At 37.5% G+C, this 27,078-nt stretch overlaps 1 protein-coding gene across 11 annotated transcripts in view; it reads left to right on the top strand.

The window, feature by feature from the left end:
• The window catches only part of CLOCK (clock circadian regulator), a 203,183-nt gene that overhangs the window by 224 nt on the left and 175,881 nt on the right, over window positions 1-27,078 (top strand). For 8 of the 11 annotated variants that reach the window (XM_077136912.1, XM_077136908.1, XM_077136905.1 and 5 more), the window contains exon 2: window positions 1,198-1,279. The gene's annotated coding sequence lies outside the window, so the exon portion shown is untranslated. Of the gene's footprint in view, window positions 1-19; window positions 241-763; window positions 963-1,197; window positions 1,280-27,078 lie in introns of those variants that run through there. The other 3 variants (XM_077136907.1, XM_077136904.1, XM_077136906.1) reach the window with 2 other exon arrangements.

Below are 27,078 nucleotides of genomic sequence, written 5' to 3'. Positions count from 1 at the left end.
ACTCTGGGTGCCGGTGGAGGAGGGGAAGGGAAGGGAGGGGGAGGAGGAGCGGGAGCAGGCTGCTGTAGCGGTGAATTTTCGGGGGAGTAGGTGGGCGAACTCCACTCAGCCCCAGGTATTGGTGGCGCTGGCTGTGAGCCGCAGGGTCTTATGGACACTGCTGGTTTAGTGGTTCCGAGTCACTGCAGCCAGACTCCAGGGTGGGGGAGGAAAGAAGCCGGAGCCGCCGCAAGCCACACGGTGAGGGCGCGGAGAAGGGGAGGGAGCGGGGAACGGCGTTTGTGGGGCCGGGGTGGCGGCGGCCACGGGAGGGGAAGGCGAGAGCTGAAGCTCAAGTTTGCCTATTGCCTTTATGTGTCTGTTTTCGGGAGTTGGGGCGGAGGCCCACCCTTGCTAGGGGCCCTCCTGGGCTGCTGGGGTTACCTGCGGGGCAGGGGCGGGATTGGGGTGCTAGGCGGGGCCGGGTGGCCCGAGGGCGTCCGTGGCTGCGGCAGATTCCAGCTGCAGGGTGGCCTGGAAAGCCGGAGACCTGGTGCCGAGAGGCTCTCACCGGGCACCCGCTAGGCCTTGTGACCCACTTTATTCCTGTCACAACTCGGGCACGTTTGGAGCGGCGCCCAATGGGGCGCCGGGGTGGCCAGCTCCTCCGGGGAACCCCCGCCCTCCCCGCTCCGGTTCAGCGCGCCGCGGTCCGCAGTCCGAGCGGCAGCCGCCGCCTCCGTTGGGCTGGTTCTGTTAGTGGTCGTGGTTCCGGCACTCGATCCTTGGAGAACGCGCACTCAAGTCAGACTCCAGCGACCGGGCTGATTTCAGGGCTCACTGCGCGGCACCGGGTTTTCTCCGCGCCTCGACTCGCGCCTCCTGGCTGGCTATTACTGCTGCGGTTGGCTTTTCTAGATCGCTTTCCAGATCTGCGAAGCTGGGTTCTTTCTCTGTAGATGGTTCTGGCAGTCTAGCACCCGGTGTGTAATTTCCAACATCTAGTGCCGCCGAGTTTATATTCTTGAAAGAGGGTTTTTCGTTTGATGTAGAAGTCATACGCTTGTTAATTGTGAGTAGAATCTCAAAAGATAAAAAGCCTCGCCCTCAGACCTGGCAGATGAAAGATCAAATCAAGTTGTGGTTTCTGGCTATCAGGAATGCCTTGCTTGACCCTAAGGTATTCTAGCTTTTTTAAATCAATGTTTTCTTTTACAGTGAAAGAAGAGCACAAGAAGTAAAGAAATTTACGGTTATTGTTCATAGGAGTATTACGCTAATTCCCCAAATCAATTTAAAGGTAATTTCTCTTGACGATTGTATTCTAATTTGTAGGTTTGTTTTAACTGATTACAGGAGAAAATTGTGGAATATTTTCCCTTTGCTTGTTTGAAAATAAACGTTACAAAAAGAATATAATTTAGATAGAGAGCTCTTTGCTCTCAAACATGCTTTGTGACACCTCACATCTGATTTAATTTAAAATCTTGTTGGGTGAAGGAACAAATTCAAGTGTTAAGTAGTTGACTGAACAAATTTTATTAAAGGTCAGCCACAACATAGGCTGAAAGTTGTGGTAGAACTAGTCGTGATTGACTATAAAAAAAAGAATGAGGAAGTTTTCAGTGTACTGACATGGAAAGATCTCCAAAATATGTTAAGTTCTAAAAGGAAGATGTAGAACAGTGAGAACAGTGTACTGCTTTTCATGTTAGAAAGGTGGGTGGGTAAAGGGATGATAAGAATATAAACTTGTGTTTGCTCTTCTCTGCATAAAGAAACTGAAGATACTGGAAAGCTAATCAAGTTGAGAGAAGTAGTAACCCGAGGAGGGAAAGGTGGGAAATGACAATACTCTGTATGTCTTTATATATTTAAATTTTTGTGAATATATTATGGATTCAGGACTGCGTTAAACAAAAGCCTCATCTTCAAAATATTTTTTTTAGTTTTTTCCCTTTTTTGTGAAAAAACATATATACAAAAAAGCTATAAATTTCAAAGCACTGCACCACAATTAGTTGTAGAATGTATTTCAGAGTTTGACATGGGTTACAATCTCACAATTTTAAGTTTTTACTTCTAGCTGCTCTAAAAAACTGAAGACTAAAAGAGGTATCAGTTTAATGATTCAGCATTCATATTCATTTGTTAAATCCTATCTTCTCTGTACACCTCCACCATCACCTTTGATCTTTCCATTCCTCTCTTTAGGGGTGTTTGGGCTATGGCAATTCTAAATTTTTCATATTGGAAGGGGCTGCCACTAATATGGGGTAGGGAGATAGACTATCTGATGTTCTAGAGAGGATGGCTAGGTTTCATGACTTATCTGGACCAGGGAGCCATCTGGAGGTTGTAGGTTTCTGGAAAGTTACTCTAGTGCACGGAACCCTTGTGGAATCTTATTATTGTCCTGTGCGTTCTTTAGGATTGGCTAGAATGGTTTTGGTTGGGCGTTGGCAAGTTAGGATAGGTAGCAATGTCTAACTAAAGCTTGCATAAGAGCAACCTCAGAGTAGCCTCTCAACTGTTATTTGAAATCTGTCTGCCACTGATAGTATAATTTATCAATTATACTTCTTTTCCCCCTTTTGGTCAGAATGAAATTATTGGTCCCATGTGCCAGGTCTGGATTCATCCCTGGGAGTTATCTCCCATGTCGCCAGGGAGACTTTCACCCCTTGATGTTGTGTCGCATGTAGGGGGGAAGGCAATGATTTCACTTGCAGAGTTTCTCCAAAATAATTTATGTGGTTTTGTCTCTCTGTTTTTCTTCCTGAATTTATGGTAGTTTTGGCTATTTTCAGTGTGATTTCTCTTAATATTTTTTGTAAAATTGAACTAAAATTAAAGAGTTTAGGATGAGTTAGGGTTTGTACTTCAGTTTTTAAGATGCTGGGGTCACAGACAAATTTAACTTTTAAAGATACTTAGCTATACTAAAATATATAAAGATACTGTTTACAGTTGGTATTATGAGTAGATTATGCTGTTTTCAGTAGAGTTTGTGTCCTCCTGCCCCCTTTTTCAGGAGTCACAATTGTATATAATTTTGCTTTTTTTTTTGAACCCCAAAACTATGAGGTCAAATAATTGAAGTATATGGACATTCCATTAAAATGATAAAAATCCTTATTGTCCAGATAGTTTATTTTTCAGATTGGAGAACTTTTTTCTTTCTCTAAGGAAATCAGATATGAACCACAGTGAAATGTAAATATATATGGGTACATATGGTTACTTCTTATGAAGAAATAAAATGAAACTAAAAATTTTTATGACCTAAGGATTTCTGTAAACATACTGTTAACTTTTTTTTTTTTTTTTTTTAGCTCTGCCAGCCTAACCTTTATAGTGAAGATAAGTCTATAATGGGTTTGTTAGAGTGGTTACAATTTTGAGAAGAGATATTCAAACTCCCTCTGGTGGCTAATACTGTATAATCAATATAGTGGGTGATGGTACCTGTGGTTATTTTTAGTAATATTACCAATGTTCCTCTTTTATTTTGTAGAATAGGAAAATTGTATTATTAAGAGAATAATTATTTCTGTTTCATCTGTAAGTCTCTAGTGGCCAAACTTCTGGAAAATGGCATTTGTTTTTCATTTATGCTCTATGTGGGTTAGTCAATCTTTTTAAAAACTGGAATCACATTTTAAAATATTAAATTTTTTAAAAACTAAGGAAGTTAATTCATGCTCATAAAAAGTAAAAGCAATACAACATCTATAATTAGTGAAAATTTCCTTCACACTATTCTACTTGTATTTTGCATCTCTCCCCACAAATAACCACTATTAACCCTTTGGTTTCCCTCCAGATCTTTTTTAGTACCTTTACAGACATACCCTGTTTAATTTGACGCCTGAATTGTCTTGATTGATTGCTCTGCCATTTTGCCTCTACTGTGAGCTCTATTATGACATATAGGGCCAGGAAGTATATCCAAAAATTTAACATTTCACTTGTGAGGGTCTAGTCAGTTTGGAGGCCTTTACAAAGCTTATAATGAGGTCATACTGATATGAGCTTTCAATATCTGATACAGATGAAATTCAGCATAAATACTTGGATTTCATGACTTTTATAGGACTGTTTAGAGTCCAAGTTCTAGTGATTTCTTAGAGTGCTGATTTGAGTAGTGACTCATGGATTATACTTTTATTTTATTCTCCTATACTTTTAGACCACTAGGAAAGCCCTCTAGATTAAAACAACCTCTAGAGATTCTCTGAAGTAAACTTAGGCAGATTCTGTCTAGCAGATACTGTTTGACTTAAATAGAAGGGTAAAAAAATGAGACCCTTTGGTCTGGCTTGAACATAATAGACAGCAGAGGAATATGTCTTTTCTGCTGCTTGGTCTGCTCCCCAGGCAGCAAGACCACCACCTGTCTAATAGCTTCTAGAGGTTTTCTGCCTTTTTTTTTTTTACATGGGCAGGCACCAGGAATTGAACCCAGATCTCTGGTATGGCAGGCGAGAACTCTGCCTCCTGAGCCACTGTGGCCCACCCTGTTTTCTGCTTTTTTAAACCACGCTATAAAAAATTACCAAACCTTTATTTTCTTTAGATGATAAAGTCTGCAGAAAGTACAAAGTATTAGTCAAGATTCTCCGCCAGACTATATGAGACACAGAGAAAGATGCAATAGAATTGACCCTGCCATCCATGGGTTTGAATTTAGTAGAGTTAAAAGAGCATACACAGAATAAAAAGTCATAGGAAATGCTAGACTGTAGAAGAAAGTTATACATAAGGTTCCTAAGGACAGACTATTTCCATTTTCTAGACTATTTTTTTTCATGGGTAAGGGAGAGAGGGAGAGTAATATCTTAACCTTTTAATTGCTTAAGATGCAACGTATGTTAAACTGTAAAAAAAGAGATCAGACTTCAATTGGAGATAAGAACGAAGCCAGTCTGGTTGGAACTAAGGTAAATCAGAACACAGGGTAAAGGATGAGACTGTATTTTAGAACTTCACCTACTGAATGAGACCAAAACCAGAGAGGTTTGTTTTGTCTAAAAACTTAATTTTCTCTAGCACATAATCTAGCTCAGTTTATCTCCATATGTTTAAACAACCCAAGCACATAGAGCTTAGAGTGGGAATGAGGGCTTGGAATTCTTTGTAGCTTATTGTAATACCTGGATACATCCCAGAGCATGTTAGGCAGACAAAAAGTATTGGCAAACTCCTTTGAGGGACTAGAGAGAAAATGTGGGACTAACTTAAAGTTTCCCACCTGGGATATCCCTGATATTATTTCAGACATTAGGGACTCCCAATTCGGAAATCTGTTCTAAAACTACTTGTTACAGTGTACTTCAAAATTAATTTTTTCTTTGTGTATATTATATTTGACAATCAAAAATGTTTAAAAAAGAGAAAGGATAGGACAAACTTAGAATCCTCAAATCTTTGCTCTTAATATTAGGAGTTAAATTATATCTTAAGCTGGCATCTGTGATGCTGACAGTTGTTTTAGGGTCTTTGTTTTTGTTTTTATTTTAACTTTCCCATTGGAAAGAGCCATTTCATGTATTGGTAATACAGCCTCTCAGATTTCAGGATTATTAGAAATGTTAAATTTAAGAAAATTTAAGTTTGCCAGTTAACTGTTATCTACCATCTAATGTGTCAGACAGAGTTAATGTTAAAAGTAAATTGTGGTTAAAATGGGAAGTTTTAGGTGGTATATATGTTACAGAATTTAAACAGCACCACATAACTGTTAAAACAAAAACCAGCAAAAAAAGCAATTGTTTCCTCCTATATCATGCTTTTCTCAAAGCGCATATTTAATATTCCCCTTCCCCCCTCCACATTTTCGCTTTTGATGCTTTATCAAATAGACTGTTCAGTTGCTTTAAATATTTTAAACGATGAAAGCAAACAACATTTTGGGAGGGAAATCATACATATTCCACACTACGGCAAAACTATTTTTTATTCGTGTCTTATTCCAATTCTCTGTGGATGCATAAAATAAAAATTTTTTAAGGAAGAGGTCTCTTGTGGGCATTACACAGGTAGTCATTACATTTTCTCCTTTTTCTGAATCTAAATTTCTAGACAGACTTGTAGTATGAAATATTTATAGAACACTTAAGTGTTAGAACAATTTAATTCTTACTAATTGTCTGTAATTACTATAATGGGCTTTATGTTTATAGGTTGCTTTACAACATTGGTTAGTCATTTTTATAGCCCTGTTAGGTCAATTAGGTGGATAACTTCAGTGAATTTGTTGCATAAAGAGATTTCTGTTTTTCTCCTTGTTTTTATATTATACAAATGTTAAAATAGCTAAACTCACTCTCATAAGTATAGTCTGAACTCTGAGTTATGAATTGTTTTAGTTCTGTGTATCGTAAAGAGTAATTCTGCCTATTCTAAAAGACTTAGACGTTTACAGAAGGAAATCACTTGTGAAAAAATTAATTTTTATGAATTGTTCTTTATTTTTGTAGTTTAGTGGTTAGGATATGATGTTCCTTTTATTTTTCAGAAGTATTTTCTTTGTAGTTCTACATTAATAAGTTCTGAATGGTAAGATAAAAGTTCTCTTTTTCAAATAATTCACATTTTATCATATACTATATTTTAATTCTCATACCACGTAGTAGAAGGTGAAAATACAGGTTGATTCACATTCATATATTTTTGCGTTTAAAAAATAAAAAAACAAATGAGGATTGTACCAATGAGGTTTAGCAATATACCTAGCTAAGAATTTATCATCTATATTGTAATAGGGCTTTAATGTAACTAGTTGACTTAATTTCATTTTTAATTTCTTTCCCCCTAATTATAAAAATAACATACCTCTAATGTAGAAAACTTCAGAAACACACAAAAAATGCAGATTGAATTTTCAGAATATCACAAGAAGTCCAACCAACCTGAGAGGACTGTTGGTAATCTTAAATATGTTCTTCCTGAATTTTGTTTAGCCATTATGTAAGCGGGCTCTGTACACTTACATATATATGATATTCACAAAAATGGGCTTGTAATGCATCTGCTGTTGTGCTTACCATTCTATTCACGTAATAGTATTTCGTAAATATTTTTCCATATCAGTATTTATTGTTCTACATGTTTTCTTTTTTTAAAAGCCATTCATAGAATCCATCCAAAGTATATAATCAATGGTTTTTAGTATATTCACAGAGTTGTACATGCATTGCAATACATTTTAGAACATTTTCAGTACTCCAAAGAGAAAAACCCCATACCACTTAGCAACCACATTTCAATCCCTCTATTCTTCTCTGTCCCTACATAACCACTAACGTATTTCTGTCACAGCAAACACTTTTTTTCATCTCTCTCTATTTTTTTATATTTACATTTTATTCAAGTGAAATGAAACAGTATGTAGTACTTTGTGTTTGGTTTCGTATACTTAATATAATGGTTTTTGTTTTTATAATGGATGGAGAATAGTCATATATTACTATTTACTTTTGTCCATAGTTTGTTTTAGGTGTATTTTTAACCCATATGCCACCCTGTTATCAACCCCTTCTAATAATATCATATATTCATTCTAATTTATGGGAGAGCATTCTTTTATTTGTATTATTGAACACACTCATCATCCAGAAAAGGTTTCACCATGTTATACAGTCCTATGTTTCATCCTCTAACTTTCTTTCTATTGACATATGTGACCCTAAACTTTCTCTTTCACCCACAATCACCTCCACATATCATCACTATTACTTAAAGTCATTATATGTGCTACCACCACCTCTACCTATTTGCAATCAACATTATTACACATTCTGTGCAAATTAAGCATTAACTTCTCATTCTCTCCCCTTATTTTATCTTCTGTGACCTATAGTGTAGATATTAACTCCATGAGTTTGCTCATTATATTTAGATCATATTAGTGAGGTCATAGAATATTTGTCCTTTTGTGTCTTAGTTATCTCACTCAACATAATGTCCTCATAGTTCATCCATATTGTCAGAGGCGTAGAAACTTCATTTTTTTTACAGCTGAATAATATTCCATTTTGTGTTTATACCACATTTTGTTTATTCATTCGTTGGTTGATGGACATCTGGGTTATTTCCATCGTTTGTCAACTGTGAATAATGATGCCATGAACATTGGTGTAAAAATGTCTATTTATGTCCTTTATTTAGTTTTTATGAATATTACCAAGTAGTAGCCAGATCATATGGCAGTTCTATATTTAGCATCCTGAGGAACTGCCAAACTGCCTTCTATGGTGGCTGTACCATTCTACATTTCCACCAAGAGTGAATAAGTATTCCTATTTCTCCAATCCTCTCCCAACACTTGTAGTTTTTTTTTTTTAATGGTGGCCATTCTACTGGGTGTGAGATGATATCTCATTATGGTTTTGCATTTCCCTGATAGCTAGTGATGTTGAGCATCTTTTTATGTGCTTTTTAGCCATTTGTATTCCCTCTTTGGAAAAATGTCTCTTCAAGTCTTTTGCCCATTTTTAAATTGGGTTGTTTGTCTTTTTATTTTCGAGTTGTAGGATCTCTTTGTGTATCCTGGATGTAAAATTCTTATCGGACAGGTTGATTTTCAAGTATTTTGTTTCACTGAGTTGGCTGCCTTTTCACATTCTTGACAAAGTTCTTTAAAGCATCAAAATATTCAGTTTTGGGGACGTTCCATTTATCTACTTTTTCTTTCACTGCTAATGATTTGGATAAGGTCTTAGAAACCACCTCCTAGCACATGATCTGGAAGATGCATCCTTGTATTTTCTTCTTGGAGTTTTATGGTTCTGGCTTTTATGTTCAGATATTGATCCATTTAGAGGTAACTTTTGTATAAGGTGTGAGTTAGAGGTCCTCTTTCATTCTTTGGATATGGCTACCCTGTTTTCCAAACACCATTTCTTGAAGAGAATACTCTGACCCAGTGGGATGGAAATGGCAGCCTTGTCAAAAATCATTTCAGACACGGTCCAAGATTGCGGCTTTTGAGGTGTGGAATTTAGTTTGTCCTCCAGAGCAGGTAGTAAATAGCTAGGAACAGTACAGAACAACTGCTGTGGCCACGTAAGTGATGGGACACACAGCGTACCCCAGTCTGAACAACCTGTTCCAGCTGTAATCCCATCCAGAACCGTAAGTGCCCCCAAGACGTGGAGGCCAGTGCCCCTCACCCACAGGTTGCTTCCCAGAGGGGAAAGGAAAAGACTTCACTGACAGAAAGGGGCTGAGCTCAAACAAACTCCAGTTGTGGAATTAATTAACAAATTCAACTGCTAAAAATAGATCCCCAGCTCAGATGAACCTCCAGTAAAACCTGAGGTTTCTGGTTTTTGCCCAGCATAGAGGGGGCAGGGCTGACAGGGAGGAAAAAAAAAAACAGAGTTTATTTTTGGATTGGACAGTAAATACTTGAAAAGGTCTAGGCCCTGAAGGAAAAGAGGGGGCATGTATTACCTGGAGATACATAGAGCAACATACCAACTTAAGCTCTTGATTAGCAAACCTGAGGAACAGGGGTTCCTTCTCTGAAAAGTATCTTTTTCTTTTCTTTTTTGTGGCTGTGCTTCTGTGGCTTGACTGCTCTTTGTGTACAACTGCAAAGGTTGGTAGGCTCCAGGTGCTCCAGGCAAGGGCAGAATTAAGCTTGTCTTAGAGGCAAAAAGGCTGGTCAAGTGAAAGGAAGTAATTCCCTGGAGACTGTGCCTTACCCAGGAAAGGGGTGGGCCCAACTCAGGTGGAATCATTCCCTCAAGGATTTCATACCCCAGGGTCTGGAAAACTGAAGCCATTAAAGCCAGCCTACAACCTCTCCTCTGTCTTGACCATGCCCCCAGCAGGGAGAGTCTGCTGAAGTGAAAGGTACTGTATCACTTTATGCTGGTGGGATCCAAGCTGTACATGTACCACATACTGGGCAGGATAGGAAAAACACAGAGTCTAGAGGCTTCATAGGAAAGTCTTTAAACCTGTTGGTCTCACCCTGAGGGAAAACTGCTGCGGGTGACTCTTTCCTCCTGAGAGCAGGCCAGTTTGGTCTGGAGAAATCTGACTGGGTCTAAGTATGCCCTCCTAAGGGGAAAGAAAAGGCACCATAAAGGCAGGGCAAGAAACAAGAAAACAAGAACTGAAAAATTCTGATCTGTTACACAAAACCTAAGCTAGAGGTCTAGAATAGCTGAACTGAATGTCAAAGAACAGATAGTCAACAAAGTCATCCAGCAAGAAAATCCTAGGTAAAAAAAGTGAAAACAGTCTCCAGAATAAACTAATAAGGAAATTAAATGCTTAGACGCCAGCAAATAATAATAATAATAAAAAAATAATCAATAATAATATATTAAAGATATGGCCCAGTCAAAGTAACAAACCAACAATTCAAGTGAGATACAGGAGTTGAAACAACTAATTCAGAATGTTCAAACAGATGTGAAAAATCTCATCAAAAATCAAATCAGTGAATTGAGAGAGGATATAAAGAAGGCAAGGGATGAACGAAAAGAAGAAATAGAAGATCTGAAGAGATAAAACACAGAACTTATAGGAATGAAAGTTACGGTAGAAGAAATGAAATAAACAATGAAAACCTACAGTTAAGATTTCAAGAAGCAGAAGATAGGATTAGTGACTGGAGGACGGAACATCTGAAATCCTGACAAGCAAAAGAAAATATAAAGAAAAGAATGGAAAAATATGAGCAGGGACTCAGGGAATTGAATGACAACATGAAGTGCGTGAACATACGTGTCGTGGGTGTCCCAGAAGAAGAAGAGAAGGGAAAAGGAAGAGAAAAACTAATGGAGGAAATTATCACTGAAAATTTCCCAACTCTTATGAAAGACTTAAAATTACATATCCAAGAATGCAGCGTAACACAAAGAGAATAGATCCAAATAAACATACTCCAAGACACTTACGAATCAGAATGGCAGATGTCAAGGGGAAAGAGAGAATCTTGAAAGCAGCAAGAGAAAAGCAATCCATCACATACAATCAAAGCCCAATAAGATTATGTGTAGATTTCTCAACAGAAACCATGGAGGCTAGAAGACAGTGGGATGATATATTTAAGTTACCAAAAGAGAAAAACTGCCAACCAAGAATTCTATATCCAGCAAAATTGTTGTATTAGTTAGGGTTCTCTAGAGAAACAGAATCAACAGAGAACACTTGCAAATATAAAATTTATGAAAGTGTCTCACGTGACCATAGGAACGCAGAGTCCAAAATCCACAGGGCAGACTGCGAAGCCGATGACTCCGATGGATGGCCTGGATGAACTCCACAGGAGAGGCTCACCAGCCAAAGCAGGAATGAGACCTGTCTCCTCTGAGTCCTCCTTAAAGACTTCCCATGATTGCATTTAGCATCACTAATTGCAGAAGACACTCCCCTTTGGCTGATTACAAATGGAATCAGCTGTGGATGTAGCTGACGTGATCATGACCTAATCCTATGAAATGTCCTCATTGTAACAGACAGGCTAGCGCTTGCCCAATCAGATGAACAGGTACCACAACTTGGCCAAGTTGACACCTGTCCCTAACCATGACAATTGTCCTTCAAAAATGAGGGGGAACTTAAAACATTTTCAGACAACAAATTACTAAGAGAAGTTGTGACCAAGAGACTGGCTCTGCAAGAAATAGTAAAGGGAGCACTAGAGACAGATAGGAAAAGACAGGAGAGAGAGATGTGGAGAAGAGTGTAGAAATGAAGACTATCAATAAAGGTAAAAAGGAAAATTAGATATGACATGTAAAGCCCAAAAGGCAAAATGGTAAAAGAAAGTACGGTCCTTAAAGTAATAACACTAAATATTAATGAGTTAAACTCCCCAATCAAAGACATAGACTGGCACAATGGATTCAAAACAAGACTCATCTATACGCTGTCTACAGGAAACACATTTTAGATCCAAGGATAAACATAGGTTGAAAGTGAAAGGTTAGGAAAAGATATTTCATGCAAACAACAATTAGAAAAGAGCAGGAGCAGCTGTACTAATATCCAACAAATTAGACTTCAGATGTAAAACAATTAAAAGAGGCAAAGAAGGACACTATTAATAAAAGGAACAGTTCAACAAGAAGACATAAATATTTGTGCACTGAGCCAGAGCGCTCCAAAATACATGAGGCAAAACTGAAAACACTGAAAAGACCAATAGACACATCTACCATAATAGTTGGACACTTCAATTCCCCACTCTCATCAATGGACAGAACATCTAGACAGAGGATCAATAAAGAAACAGAGAATTTGAAGAATACAATAAAAGAGCTAGACTTAACAGACATTTATAGAACATTACATCCCACAACAGCAGGATATGTTTTTTTCTCAAGTGCTCATGGGTCCTTCTCAAGGATAGACCATATGCTATGTCACAAAGCAAGTCTCAATAAATTTAAAAAGATTGAAATCATACAAAACACTTTCTCAGATCATAAAGGAATGAAGTTGGAAATCAATAATAGGCAGAGGGCCAGAAAATTCACAGATATATGGGGGCTGAACAACACACTCTTAACCAATGGGTCAAGGAAGAAGTTAAAAAAGAAATCAGTAAATATCTCAAGGCAAATGAAAATGAAAACACAACAAATCAAAATTTATGGGATGCAACAAAGGCAGTGCTAAGATGGACATTTATTGCCCTGGATGCCTATATCAAAAAAAGAAGGAACATAAATTGAGGATTTAACTGTTCACGTGGAAGAACTAGAGAAAGAACAGGAAACTAACCTGAAAGCAGGGTAAAGAATAGAAATAATGAATATTAGAGCAGAAATGAATGAAATTGAGAACATGAAAACAATCGAGAAAATCATCAAAACGAGAAATTGGTTCTATGAGAAAATCACTAAGAATCATGGACCCTTAGCAAGGTTGACAAAGAGAAGAAGAGGGTGCAAATAAGTAAAATTAGAAATGAAAGAGGAGACTAACCACTGACCCCGCAAAAATGAAGAAGGTAATGAGAGGATACTATGAACAACTTTATGCTAATGAACTAGACAGTGTAGATGAAATGGACAACTTCCTAGAAAGGCATGAACAACGAACTCCAGAAGAAAAAGACGACCTCAATAAACCAATCACTCGTGAAGAAATTGAATTAGTCATTAAGAAGCTTCCAAAAATGAAAATCCAGGACCAGATGGCTTCATATGTGAATTCTTCCAAACATTTGAGAAAGAATTAGTACCAGTCCTGCTCAAACTCTTCAAAAAAATTGAAGAGGGGGGAAGGCTACCTTTTCTATGAAGCCAACATTCATTGTGGTTGGAGAAGATAAATTGCATAATTTCAATATTAACTTACTGAAAATAGTTTTGTGACTAGTATGTGTCTATCCTGGAGAATGATCCATTTGTGTTTGAGAAGAATATGTATTCTGTTTTCCTTGAGTGCAGTGTTCTATATATATTCTCTCTGTATATGTAGGATTCTATATATATAGGATCATTCAAGTCCTATATTTCCTTATTGATCTTCTGACTAGATGTTCTATCCATTATTGAGAGTGCTGTGTTAAACTCTCCTATTGAGTTACAACCATCAATTTCTCCCTTCAGGTCTATAGTATGTGCTTCATATTGTGCTTCATTTTTGGGGGCCCTGCTGTTAGGTGCATATACACATTTAGAATTGTTATATATTGTTGAGTTGTCCCCTTTATTAGTATATAATGACTGTTTTTGTCTCTTGAAACTGTTTTGTACTTAAATTCTATTTTATCCAATATTAGTGTATATTTTTCCATCCTTTCACTCTCAGCTTCTTGTATCTTTAACTTTAAGGTGAGTGCCTTGCAGGCAGCATATGGTTGGTCATGCTTTTTTGTTCATTCTACCAATTCCTGCCTTTTGACTGGAGATTGTAATTCATTAACATATAAAGTCACTACTGACAATACAGGGCTTTCTGTTGCCATTTTGCTATTTAGTCCTTGTAAGTCGTATCTTTTTTGTACCTCAATTTGTTTAATACCTATTTTTATATATGTATTGCTTTTTTTGTGTTGTACCTTATTGATTCCTGTCTTATTTCTATCTGGTTATGTTTTCTATCAGTTCTTTTGTGGTTACCATGGGTTTAAAATTTAATATCTTAAATATATGACAGTCATATTTGATTTGATACCAAGCATTTCCCATGGTGCGAGGGCTGGATTCATCCCTGGGAGTCATCTCCCATGCTGCCAGGGAGACTTTCGCTCCTGGATGTCATTTCCCTTGTTGGAGGGAGGGCAATGATTTCTCTTGCCGAGTTGGGCTTAGAGAGAGTGAGGCCACATCAGAGCAACAAAAGCGGTCCTTCAGAAGTAACTCTTAGACATACCTATAGGTAGGCTAAGTGTCTCTGTTCCCTGTACAAGCTTCACAAGAGTAAGCCTCAAGATCAAGGGCTTGGCCTATTGATTTGGGTGTCCCTAAAGGTTGACACAGTATCAGGAAATTCCCTGATGGTAAAGTTTAATAGTACAATATTTTTTCTCCCATCCCTTAAGGACCTTGCCAATACTTTTTGATTATTTACTTGATATATTTTAGGATGTATCCAGGCATTACAATAATCTATACAGGATTAAAGACTCTCATTTTATTCTGGGCTCCCTGTGTTTCAAATTGTTAAAATGAGCTATCCAGACAGGTTGAATTAGATTATGTGCTACAGAAAATTTAGATTCAGGACAAAATTCAGGACCTTTCTTCCTTTGGTTTCAAAGAGTAGGTGCGATTCTAAAGTATAGACAGTGTTTTCCTTACCCCTGTATTCTGAATTACCTTAATCCCTACCTGATCTGCTTCATTTTTATCTCTGAATACCAAATTACAGATACATAAAACAACCTCTCATAATCTGGAAATAATAATTACCAGTCCAAACTAAATGTGTCTGCTTTAAGAGACAATTTAGGCCCCTGTTTTCTTATAAGGATTTTCTAAGGGAAACCATGCAATAATCATTCTTTTGTTTTTGGCTTATTTTGCCTCACCAAATGTCTCACAGGTTCATTCACATCGTTGCATGCCTCATGACTTCATTCCTTTTTGTAGCAGCACAATATTCCATCATATGTTTACACCATCATTCACCAATCTACTTCTCAGCTACCTGCATTCATTCGGCATCATGTAAAATACCCAAAGTTCACAGTCCATCAACACTGTCAATTTTAGATAGTTTCATTGTTCCCAAGAGAAAGATAACCAATAAACACACCCTCACCAAATAGGAAAACTAAACCTCCCCTTAACTCTTGCCCCTCCCCCCATTATTTATCCCTGTTATTGCTGTGGTAGTGCTGATGTTTTCCTGTTAAACATAGCCTATAGCATACAATAGCAGTTTTCTCCCTGAACCTGGATTTAAACCCTCTTTGTACATAAATCATACCTTTAAAGTAGTTCTTGCATGAACTTATTTATATTTCTTGTGTTAATCAGTGGGGCACATAGGTCTATACAACCCCTTTCAATCATGTTCACCTTCAACATGGTAATATTACTTACAGACTCACTAGAGAACCGCCTTCACTACTATCTATTCTCTTATATTTAAGTTCAGTTTCATTAGCTAACTGCTCACCCATCTCTAGCTTCTATGTATCTTTAAGTCCCCTATATTCTATATTATAAGCCTCTGATTTTACCTTTACTGTGGTCATAAGTGAAGTCAGACAGTATCTATCCTTTTGTGTTTGACATATTTCACTCAGCATTATGTCCTCAAGGCTCATTCATTTTGTTACATGCTTCAGGATGTCATTTCATCTTACTGCTGCATAATATTCCATCGTATGTATATACCACAGTTGTTGATCCACTCGTCTGTTGGTGGGCATTTGGTTTGTTTCCATCTTTTGGCGATTGTGAATAATGCTGCTATGAATATTGGTGTGCAAATGTCTGTGTCACTGCTTTCAGCTCTTCTGGGTATATACCAAGTAGTGCTGTTGCTGGGTCATAGGGCAACTCGATATTGAGATTCCTAAGGAACCTCCAAACTGTCTTCCATAGTGGCTGTGCCATTATACATTCCTACCAGGAGTGCATAAGTATCCCAATTTCCCCACATCCTCTCCAACATTTGTAGTTTCCTATTTGTTTAATAGCAGCCATTTTTACAAGTGTGAGAGGTGCTATTTCATTGTATTCTTGATCTGCATTTCCCTTATAACTAATGAAAATGAGCATCTCTTCATGTGCTTTTGAGCCATTTGTATTTGCTCTTCAGAAAAATGCCTATTAATCTCTTTAGCCCATTTTATAACCAAATTGTTTGTTCTTTTGTTGTTGAGTTGTATGATTTATTTGTGTATACCGGATATCAAACCTTTGTCTGATGCGTGATATCCAAATATTTTCTCCCATTGAGTTAGCTACCTCTTCACCTTTTTGACAAAATCTTGAAATGCAGAAGCATTTGATTTTGAAGAGTTCCCTCTATTTTTTCCTTTTGTTTTCTTGTGCAAGCTACCTCCTATTACTAGATCTTGAAGATGTTTCCCTGCAGTTTTTTCTAGAAGCTTTATGGTGCTAATTCTTACATTTAGGTGTTTGATCCACTTGGAGTTAATTTTTGTACACGGTGTAAAGTAAGGGTCCTCTTTTATTTTTTAGGCTATTGATTTCCAGTTCTCCCATGCCCATTTATTGAAAATACTATTTTGTCCCAGTTCAGTGGATTTGGGAGCCTTGTGAAAAATCAATTGACCATAAATTTGGTGGTCTATTTCTGCACTCTCAATTTGATTTAATTGGTCAATACTACTATCTTTATGCCAGTACTGTGCTGTTTTGACCACTGTGGCATGATAATAAGTTTTAAAGTCAGGAAATATTAATCCTCCCACTTTGTTCTTCTTTTTTAGGATGCTTTTAGCTATTTGGGGTCTGTTTCCTTTCCAGATGAATTTGGTAACTAGCTTTTCCAAGTCTTCAAAGTAGGTTGTTGGAATTTGGATTGGTACCTTGTTGAATCTGTAGATCAATTTGGGTAGAATTGATATCGTAACTGTATTTAACCTTCCTATCCATGAGCAGGGAATGTGTTTCCACCTGTTTAGATCTTCTTTTATTTCTTTTAGCAATGTTATGTAGTTTTCTATGTACAAGCCCCTTATGTCCCTAGTTAAGTTCATGCCTAAGTTCTTGATTCTTTTAGTTGCTATTTTGAATGGAATATTTTTCCTTAGCTGACTCTTCAGTTAGGTCATTGCTTTTGCATAGAAAAATTTTATATCCCACCACCTTGCTGAATTTGTTTATTAGCTCAAGTAACCTTGTTGTAGATTTCTCAGGATTTTCCAAGCATGTCAGCTGCAAATAATGAAATTTTTCTAGCTGAAAATTGCTCTAGCTAGAACATCTGGTACAATGTTGAATAATAGTGGTGACAGAGGGCATCCTTGTCTTGTTTCTGATCTTAGGAAAAGCTTTCAGTCTTCTTCCATTGAGTATGATGCTGGCTTTCAGTTTTTCATATATGTCCTTTATCATATTGAGGAAGTTACCTTTGATTCCTATCTTTTGAAGTGTTTTTTTTTTTTTCAGAAACAGATTTTGAATTTTGTCTAATGCTTTTTTCAGCATCAATTGAGATGGTCGTGATGTTTTTTCCCTTTTCAATTTCTTAATGTGCTGTATTGCATTAATTGATTTTCTTGAGTTGAACCATCCTTTCATTCTGGTATAAACCCTGGTTGGTCATGGTGTATAATTCTTTTAATGTGTTGTTGGATTCAACTTGCTAGTATTTTGTTGAGAATTTTTCTATCTATATTCATTAGGGAGATTGGCCTGTAGTTTTCCTTTCTAATAGCATCTTTTTACCTAGTTTTGGCATTAAAATGATATTAGCTTCATAAAATGAGTTAGGTAGTGTTCCTTTTTCCTCAATTTTTTGAAAATTTTTGAGCAGGACTGGTGTTAGTTCTTTTTGGAATGTTTGATAAAATTCTCCTGTGAAGCCACCTGGTACTGGGCTTTTCTTTGTAGGAAGATTTTTGATGACTGACTGAATCTCTTTACTTGTGATTGTTTTTTTGAGATCTTCTATTTCTTCCTGAGTCAGTGTAGCTTGTTTGTGTGTCTCCAGGAATTTGTCCATTTCATCTAAATTTTCTAGTTTGTTGGCATATAGTTGTTCGTAGTATTCTCTTATGATTTCTTTTATTTCTTTAGCATCTGTGGTAATGCACCCTTTCTCATTTCTGATTTTATTTGCATCCACTCTCTTTTCTTCTGTGTCAGTCTTGCTATTGGCCCATCAATTTTATCAATTTTCTCAAATAACCAACTGTTGGTTTTATTGATTCTTTCTATTGTTCTTTTGTTCTCCCATTTATTTAACTCTGCTTTAATCTTTGTTACTTCTCTTCTTCCATTTGCTTTGGGGTTAGTTTGCTGTTCTTTCTTAAGTTCCTCCGGTTGAGTAGGCTGTTAAGACCTCGATTTTTGCTCTTTCTTGTTTTCTGCTATAAGCATTTAGGGCAATAAATTTCCCTCTCAGCACAGCTTTTACTGTATCCCATAAGTTCTTATTTGTTGTATTTTTATTTTCTTTTGTCTCCAGATAGCTACTGATTTTTCTAGCAATTTCTTCTTTGACTCACTGGTTATTTAGAGTGTTATTTAATCTGCATATATTTTTGAAAGTTGTCATTCTTTGGTGGTTATCGATATCCATCTCCATTCCATTGTGATCACAGATAGTGCTTTGAATAATTCCAATATTTAAAAATTCATAAAGACCTGTTTTTGTATCCCAGAATATGATCCATCCTGGAGAATGTTCCATGAGTACTGGAGAAGAATATATATCCTGGTGTTTCGGGGTGTAATGACCTATATATGTCTGTTAGGTCTAATTCGTTTATCAAGTTGTTTAACTTTTCTATTTCCTTATTGATCTTCAGTGTGGTTTTCTGTCTATAGAGGGGAGTAGAGTATTGAAGTCTCCTACTATTATTGTTGAAACATCTGTCACGCCCTTCAGTTTTGCCACTATCTTTATCATGTGCTTTGGAGTTCCTTGATTGGGAGCATAAACATTTATGATTGTTATTTCTTCTTGGTGAATTGTCTCTTTTATTAATATATAGTGTCCTTCTTTGTCTCTTATGATGTTGTATTAGTTAGGGTTCTCTAGAGAAACAGACTCGACAGGAAACACTCACAAATATAAAAATTATAAAAGTGTCTCACGTGATCGTGGGAACGCAGAGTCCAAAATCCGCAGGGCAGGCTGTGAAGCCGACTGTTCCGATGGAGAATCTGGATGAATTCCACAGGAGAGGGTCACCAGCCGATACAGAAAGAGCCTGTCTCTTCTGAATTCTCCTTAAAAGGCTTCCAGTGATCAGATTAAGCATTACTCATTGCAGAAGACACTCCCCTTTGGCTGATTACAAATGTAATCAAATGTGAATGTAGCTGACATGATCATGATTTAATTTTATAAAATGTCCTCATCGCAACAGACAGACCAGCACTTGCCCAACCAGACAAACAGGTACCAACATTTGGCCAAGTTAACACATGAACATGACCATGACAGGTGTCTTTACATTTAAAGTCTTTTTTATCCAATATTAGTATAGCTACTCCTGCTTTCTTTTAGTTGAAACTTGTGTGAAACATCTTTTTCCATTTTTTCACTTTCAGTCTATTTATATCCTTGTATCTAAGATGAGCCTCTTGTAAGCAGCATATAGCTGGATTATATTTCTTAATCCATTCTTCCAATCTGTATTTTTTAATTGGTAAATTTAGTCCATTAACATTCCAAGTTATTACTGAAAGGCATTTCTTGAACCTACCATCTTATCTTTTGGATTTTATTTGTCAGATCTATATATTATTTTCCCTCTTCCTGATTTTATCCTTGAAGTTACCCTTACTGGTACTCCTCAGTTCTTTGCCCTCCTCCAGACATCCCTCTCCTATCTTTTTTTTTTTTTTCAGCTTGTAGAACTCCCTTTAATATTTGTTGTAGGACCAGTCTCTTGTTGACAGATTCTTTCAGAATTTGTCTATCTGTGAAAATTTTAATCTCTCCCTCAGTTTCAAAGGACAGTTTGACTGGGTGTAGAATTCTTGGCTGGAAGTCTTTCTCTTTCAGGATCTTAAATAGATCATGTCAGTGCCTATCTCATTTCCATACTGCCAGTTGAGTAGTCTGAACTCAGTCTTACGTGGTTACCCTTGTATGTAGTAGATTGTTTTTCTCTTGCCACTTTCAGAATTTTCTGCTTCTCTTTAACATTTGACAGTCTGATTACTATGTTTCTTGGGGAAGTCTTGCTTCTATTTATTCTATTTGGAGTTCATTGAGCTTCTTTGACTTGCATATTTATATCCTTTATAAGGGTTGGGAAGTTTTCTCCCATTATTTCCTCAGTTAATTTTCCTAGCCCTTTATTCTTCTACTTCTGGGATACTGATATTTCTTATATTTGTGTGCTTTGTTGTGTTCTTCATTTCCCTGATAACTTATTTAGATTTTTCCATCTTTTTTGCCATTTGCTGTTTTGAGTATTCAAAATCAGTTATCCTGTTCACTTACTTTTTTTAAATTCCTCTTTATGCTTTTCAAGTGTCATCTTGATCTCCTTTATGTCATTAGCCACCCTATTGATTTTATTTAGTAGAATTACATTGACATCTTTGATATGTTGTTACAACATCTGTCACTCCTTTGGTGTTTTAATTTGAATGTCAGGCTGAGCTACATCTGTCTGCATCATGATATGCTTGGTGATTTCTGCTGTCTTTGCGGCATGTAAATACTTGATTGGTTTACTATGGAAGTTGCTTTTTTTTCAGTAGTCTGAAGCCTTGTGTTTGCAGGCTGGATGTGGAGCAGGATGCAGAGTACAGGTTGGGGCACAACAGTGTGGTGATATGTTACAGTACAAGTAGACACACAGGCTGGGATGCTATGCTGGTGCCTGTGAGTGTGGGCGCCGAGCAGTGGAGAGGATGTGGCTATGTGGGTGCATGGATCTGGGGTCTTGGGCCCTGATGTGCACTGGTCTAGGACGCATGGCCCTTTGTGCACATGCACTGAGCTCAGGGCCGCGGGTTGATGTTGTCCCTGCATGGGCTGGGGGCAGATATGGCCCTGTTGCTCAGGTCAGCACTTGCCCAGAACTGGGGGATGTGACTGAGGGCTGCATGCATGCACGAATCTTGGAGGGTCGTAAACTGATGTATATGTTTGCAGAGGAAATGGAGGGCAGAGTCGGGTTGTGCGACTTTATGGGCTAGGGGTGGATGTAGCCTGGATGTGGAGGTGAGCGCCTGCAGCCTTTATGCACTGTCAACCTCTTGCAGAGGAAAGTGATGGGAAAGTCGGGCTTGGGAGAGGTGAGTCAAGACGGCACTTTTGTAGCAGAGTTGGGCTTGGCTTGGGCAGGTGTACATGTGCTTGGGGTGGGGGTGTGGGGTGGGTACGTGTGTGAGTGGTTGGCAGGGTGGATACACGGAGAGGGGGTATCAGTGATGATTCTGATGTGTGGGGTGTGGGGAGAGTTGTGGGTCACGGGGCTGCACTGGTGAGGGTAGCATATTCAAGAAATAAGGCTTGGCTTACTTCCTGGTCCCCATTTCCCCATCTGTTCACTCCTGAAGGATCTGGGCTTCCACATTCGGCTATTAGCACTAGTTGGACAATTCCAGATCTGCTTCTCAGTTTCTCAGCTTTTGCAGCGAGGGCCTCCTTGTGTGGTGCAGAAGACTCTTCCAGGTCACTCACACTTTGGAATCACTGTCTGAGTCTCCCTCCCGTCCCTTCTCTAGCTATTCTTTGGAGTAGGGGTGAACTTGATCCATCCTGTTCCACCATGTTACCAGACCTAACACCATCTTACCGGCACTGATTTTTGCTCATTCTTGTTTTTTAATATAGGCATTTTGGGCAATAAATTTCCCTCTCAGTAGTGCCTATGCAGCATCCTATTAGTTCTGATATGCATTCTCATTTTCATTCGTCTCCAGTTAATTACTGATTTTCCCAGCAATTTCTTCTGTGACATACTGATTATTATAGAGTGTGTTCTTTAATCTCCATTTATTTGTGAACGTTCTGGCGATTTGGTTGCTATTGATTTCCTGCTTCATTCCATTATGGTTAGAGGAAGTGAATAGAATAATTTGTCTTATTAAATTTTTGAAAACCTGTTTTGTTTCCCCACATTTGATGTATTTTGGAGAATGTTCCATCTGCACTGTGGAAAAATGTGTATCCTGGTGTTTTGGGGAGTGATAATCTATATATGTCTGTTTGGTCTAATTCTCTTTTATCAAATTAAGTTCTCTTTTTCCTTGTTGATCTCTGTCTGGTTGTTCTGTCTTTAGAAGAGAGTGGTGTATTGAAGTCTCCCACTATTATGTTTAAATGTCTGTATCGCTCTTCAGTTTTGCCAGTGTTTGCCTCATGTACTTCAGGGCTCCTTGATTGGGAGTATAAACATTTATGATTATTATTATTATTATTATCCCTTTATTGATATATAGTGTCCTTCTTTGTCTCTTTTGACGTCTTTATGTTTAAAGTCTATTTTATCTGATATTGGTATAGCTACTCCTGCTTTCTTTTTTACAGCTTGCATAGAATGTCTTTTTACATTCTTTCTCTTTTGATTTAATTGTGTCCTTGGGTCTTAGATGTATCTCTTGTACACTGCATATAGATGGATTATATTTTGATCTGTTCTAACAATCTGTATATTTTAATTGGTAAGCTTAGTCCTTTAATGTTCAGAGTTCTTCCTGCAAAAGCAGTTCTTGAATCTACCATCTTCTCCTTTAGTTTTTATTTGTCAGATCTTTGTACTGTTTTTCCTCTCTCTCTTCTGTTACTGGTATTCTTCAATTCTGTGCCCTCTTCCAGACCTCCCTCTTATGTCTTTTTTTTTTTTTTCCAGCTGACAGAACTTTCTTAAGTATTTCTTCTAGGGCAGGTCTCTTGTTGAGTAATGTTTTTAGTGTTTGTCTTTGAAGATTTTAATCTCTCCCTCTTGTTAACTAGTGCTTTTAGTCGTTGTTTGTCTTTGAAGATTTTAATCTGTCCCTCTTGTTGATTAGTGCTTTTAGTCTTTGTTTTTTTTTTTTTTTTTAATTTTTTTATTAATCAAAAAAAGAAAAGAAATTAACACAACATTTAGAAATCATTCCATTCTACAAATGCACTCAGTAATTCTTAGTATCATCACATAGATGTATGATCATCATTTCTTAGTACATTTGCATCGATTTAGGAAAAGAACTAGCAAAACAGCAGAAAAAAATATAGAATGTTAATATAGAGAAGAGAATTAAAATAATAATACTAATAATATATATATATATATAAAGGAAAAAGAAAAAAACAAAAACAAAAGATACAAACACACAAACAAACAAACAAAAAACCATATTTCAGGTGCAGCTTCATTCAGTGTTCCAACCTAGTTACATTACACTTAGGTATTATTGTGCTGTCCATTTTTGAGTTTTTGTATCTAGTCCTGTTGCACAGTCTGTATCCCTTCAGCTCCAATTACCCATTATCTTACCCTGTTTCTAACTCCTGCTGGTCTCTGTTGCCAATGATATATTCCAAGCTGATTCTCAAATGTCGGTTCACATCAGTGGGACCTTACAGTATTTGTCCTTTAGTTTTGGGCTAGACTCACTCAGCATAATGTTCTCTAGGTCCATCCATGTTATTACATGCTTCATAAGTTTATTCTGTCTTAAAGCTGCATAATATTCCATCGTAGGTATACGCCACAGTTTGTTTAGCCACTCGTCTGTTGATGAACATTTTGGCTGTTTCCATCTCTTTGCAATTGTAGATAATGCTGCTATAAACACTGGTGTGCAAATGTCCGTCTGTGTCTTTGCCCTTAAGTCCCTTGAGTAGATACTTAGCAGTGGTATTGCTGGGTCGTAATCCATTCTGCCATTCTATGTCTTTTGATTGGGAAATTCAGTTCATTAACTTTTAGTATTATTACTGTTTGGATAATATTTTCCTCTACCATTTTGGCTTTTGTATTATATATATCATATCTGATTTTCCTTCTTTCTACACTTTACTCCATACCTCTCTCTTCTGTCTTTTCGTATCTGACTCTAGTGCTCCCTTTAGTATTTCTTGCAGAGCTGGTCTCTTGGTCACAAATTCTCTCAGTGACTTTTTGTCTATAAATGTTTTAATTTCTCCTTCATTTTTGAAGGACAATTTTGCTGGATATAGGAGTCTTGGTTGGCAGTTTTTCTCTTTTAGTAATTTAAATATATCATCCCACTGTCTTCTAGCTTCCATGGTTTCTGCTGAGAAATCTACACATAGTCTTATTGGGTTTCCCTTGTATGTGACAGATTGTTTTTCTCTTGCTGCTTTCAAGATCCTCTCTTTCTCTTTGACCTCTGACATTCTAACTAGTAAGTGTCTTGGAGAACGTCTATTTGGGTCTATTCTCTTTGGGGTGCGCTGCACTTCTTGGATCTGCAAATTTAGGTCTTTCATAAGAGTTGGGAAATTTTCAGTGATAATTTCTTCCATTAGTTTTTCTCCTCCTTTTCCCTTCTCTTCTCCTTCTGGGACACCCACAACACGTATATTTGTGTGCTTCATATTGTCATTCAGTTCCCTGATCCCCTGCTCAAGTTTTTCCATTCTTTTCCCTATAGTTTCTGTTTCTTTTTGGAATTCAGATGTTCCATCCTCCAGTTCACTAATTGTAGCTTCTGCCTCTTTAGATCTACCATTGTAGGTATCCATTGTTTTTTCCATTTTTTCTTCTTTGTCCTTCACTCCCACAAGTTCTGTGATTTGTTTTTTCAGATTTTCTATTTCTTCTTTTTGTTCAGCCCATATCTTCTTCATGTCCTCCCTCAATTTATTGATTTGGTTTTTGAAGAATTTTTCCATTTCTGTTCGTATATTCAGCATTAGTTGTCTCAGCTCCTGTATCTCATTTGAACTATTGGTTTGTTCCTTTGACTGGGCCATATCTTCAATTTTCCGAGCGTCATCCATTATTTTCTGCTGGTGTCTGGGCATTTGATCAGATTTCCCTGGGTGTGTTACGCAGTTGAAAGCTTTTTCTGTGAAATCTCTGGGCTCTGTTTTTCTTTTCCTGCCCAGTAGGTGGCGCTCGTGGCGCTCGTCTGTCTGCACTGCAGTCGGCCCGGGAAACCGCGCGTGGAGGTGGGGGTCGCTGGCCGCCACGGCTTGGGAGAGTGCCGGTCCTAATTGCCCAGCTGGCCCGAAACGCCAAGCGTGACGGGAGGGCCCCGCTATCCAAAGTTCCCAGTCAGGCCGGTGAGCCACGTGCGTGGAGGGGACCCCAGTCGCCAGCCGCCCCGGCCGGGAAAACGCGTGCCCCTCGGGTAGCTCACCGCAGCAGATTCTCCCTGCCCGTTCAGCTGTTCCAGAATGGGGTACACTGTCTTTTTGGTCTCTGTCGTGACTCCGGGAGCTGTTTTGTATTGTTTCTGTTTCTTTAGTTGCTTTTCTGGAGGAGGAACTAAGACCCGCGCGTCTTACTAAGCCGCCATCTTCTCCGGGCTAGTCTTTGTTTTTGATGATTTTAATTTTTGAAGGACAACTTGGCTGTAAAGAATTCTTGGCTGGAAGCCTTTCTCATTCAAGATCTTAAATATATCATACCACTGCTTTCTTGCTTCCATGGTGCCTGTTGAGTAGTCCAAACTCAGTTGTATATGTTTTCCCTTTTATGTAGTAGATTGCTTTTTTCGTGCTGCTTTCAGGACTATTTCTCTTCAATATTTAACAGTTTGATTAGTGTATGTCTTGGAGTAGGCCTATTTGGATTTATTCTATTTGGAGTTTGTTGGACCTCTTTGGTTTGCATATTTATGTCTTTTGTAAGGGTTGGGAAGTTTTCCCCAATTATCCTCACTACTTTTCCCAACATTTTACTCTTCTTTTCCTTAAACACCAGTGATTCTTATGTTTGAGTGCCTTTTGTTGTTCATTTCCCTGATACCCAGTTCTGTTTTATCTGTCTCTAATGCCATTTGTTCTTTGGTATGCTTTAGTTCAGTTTTTACCACATATGGGCAAAGAACAGACCCAGATATAACAGATTTGGTTAAAAAAATTATTAAAAAATTTAAATAAATTCAATGAGTAACCACAGGCCCAATATGAAAAACTGCTGTCAAAGAAGATGGACAGAAATGTAGTATGCAAAAAACATGTCAGTACAACTTAGAAGAAAACTTACTGTAGGAAATAGGAAAAAAATTAGATGAAAGATTATTTGTACTTATTGAACAAATTATATAGCAACAAAGAAATAAGAAAATAAATAAGAGAAAACATGAAGAGAGAAGTAGAACATGCATGTAAAGATAATTTATAAGACAGAGCATTTTTTTCTGTTTGTTACTTTTCTAGTTTCCTTATACTGATTTCTTTGTACCAGCATCAACTAAAAGAACTTTTCCTGATGATGGAAATTTTCCATATTTGTTCATTAGCCATTAACCGTGTGAAGCAATCACTTTAAAAAAAGAGAATTTTTAATTGAGAAATCTTTACATACATACAGTCCATACATGGTGTACAATCGGTGCCTTACAGTATCATTACATAGTTGTGTATTCATCACCATGATCATTTTAGAGCATTTGCATCACTCCAGAATAAGAAGTAAAAAGAAAAAAGGAAAAATTCATACATCCTGTACCCCTTACCCCTCCCTTCCATTGACTGCTAATATTTCAATATACCCATTTTTTTACTCTTTATCCCTTCCCTCATTGTTTATTTTTTAAAACTTTTTTATTGTATATATACATATATACAAAGCAAAGAAATAAAAAGGCAGTAGTTTTGAAAGCACTGTTCAACAGGTGGTTACAGGACAAATCCCAGAGTTTGTCATGGGTTACCATATGTTCCTCTCTTGTTTTGCCTTCTAGCTCCTCCAGAATATAGGAGGCTAGAGGGCTTAATACTTTTTATCATCACAATGGACTTTTTTTCCTTTTTTTTTGTGAACTTTCCTAATTTTTTTTTATTAATCTGTCCATACCCAGAATAAAAGGAGCATTAGACACAAGA

The sequence above is a fragment of the Tamandua tetradactyla genome, chromosome 19, assembly GCF_023851605.1.
Source record: "Tamandua tetradactyla isolate mTamTet1 chromosome 19, mTamTet1.pri, whole genome shotgun sequence".
Classification (NCBI taxonomy): Eukaryota; Metazoa; Chordata; class Mammalia; order Pilosa; family Myrmecophagidae; genus Tamandua; species Tamandua tetradactyla.
Note: the sequence above shows the minus strand (reverse complement) of the source record. Positions and strands in the feature narration are given on the sequence as shown.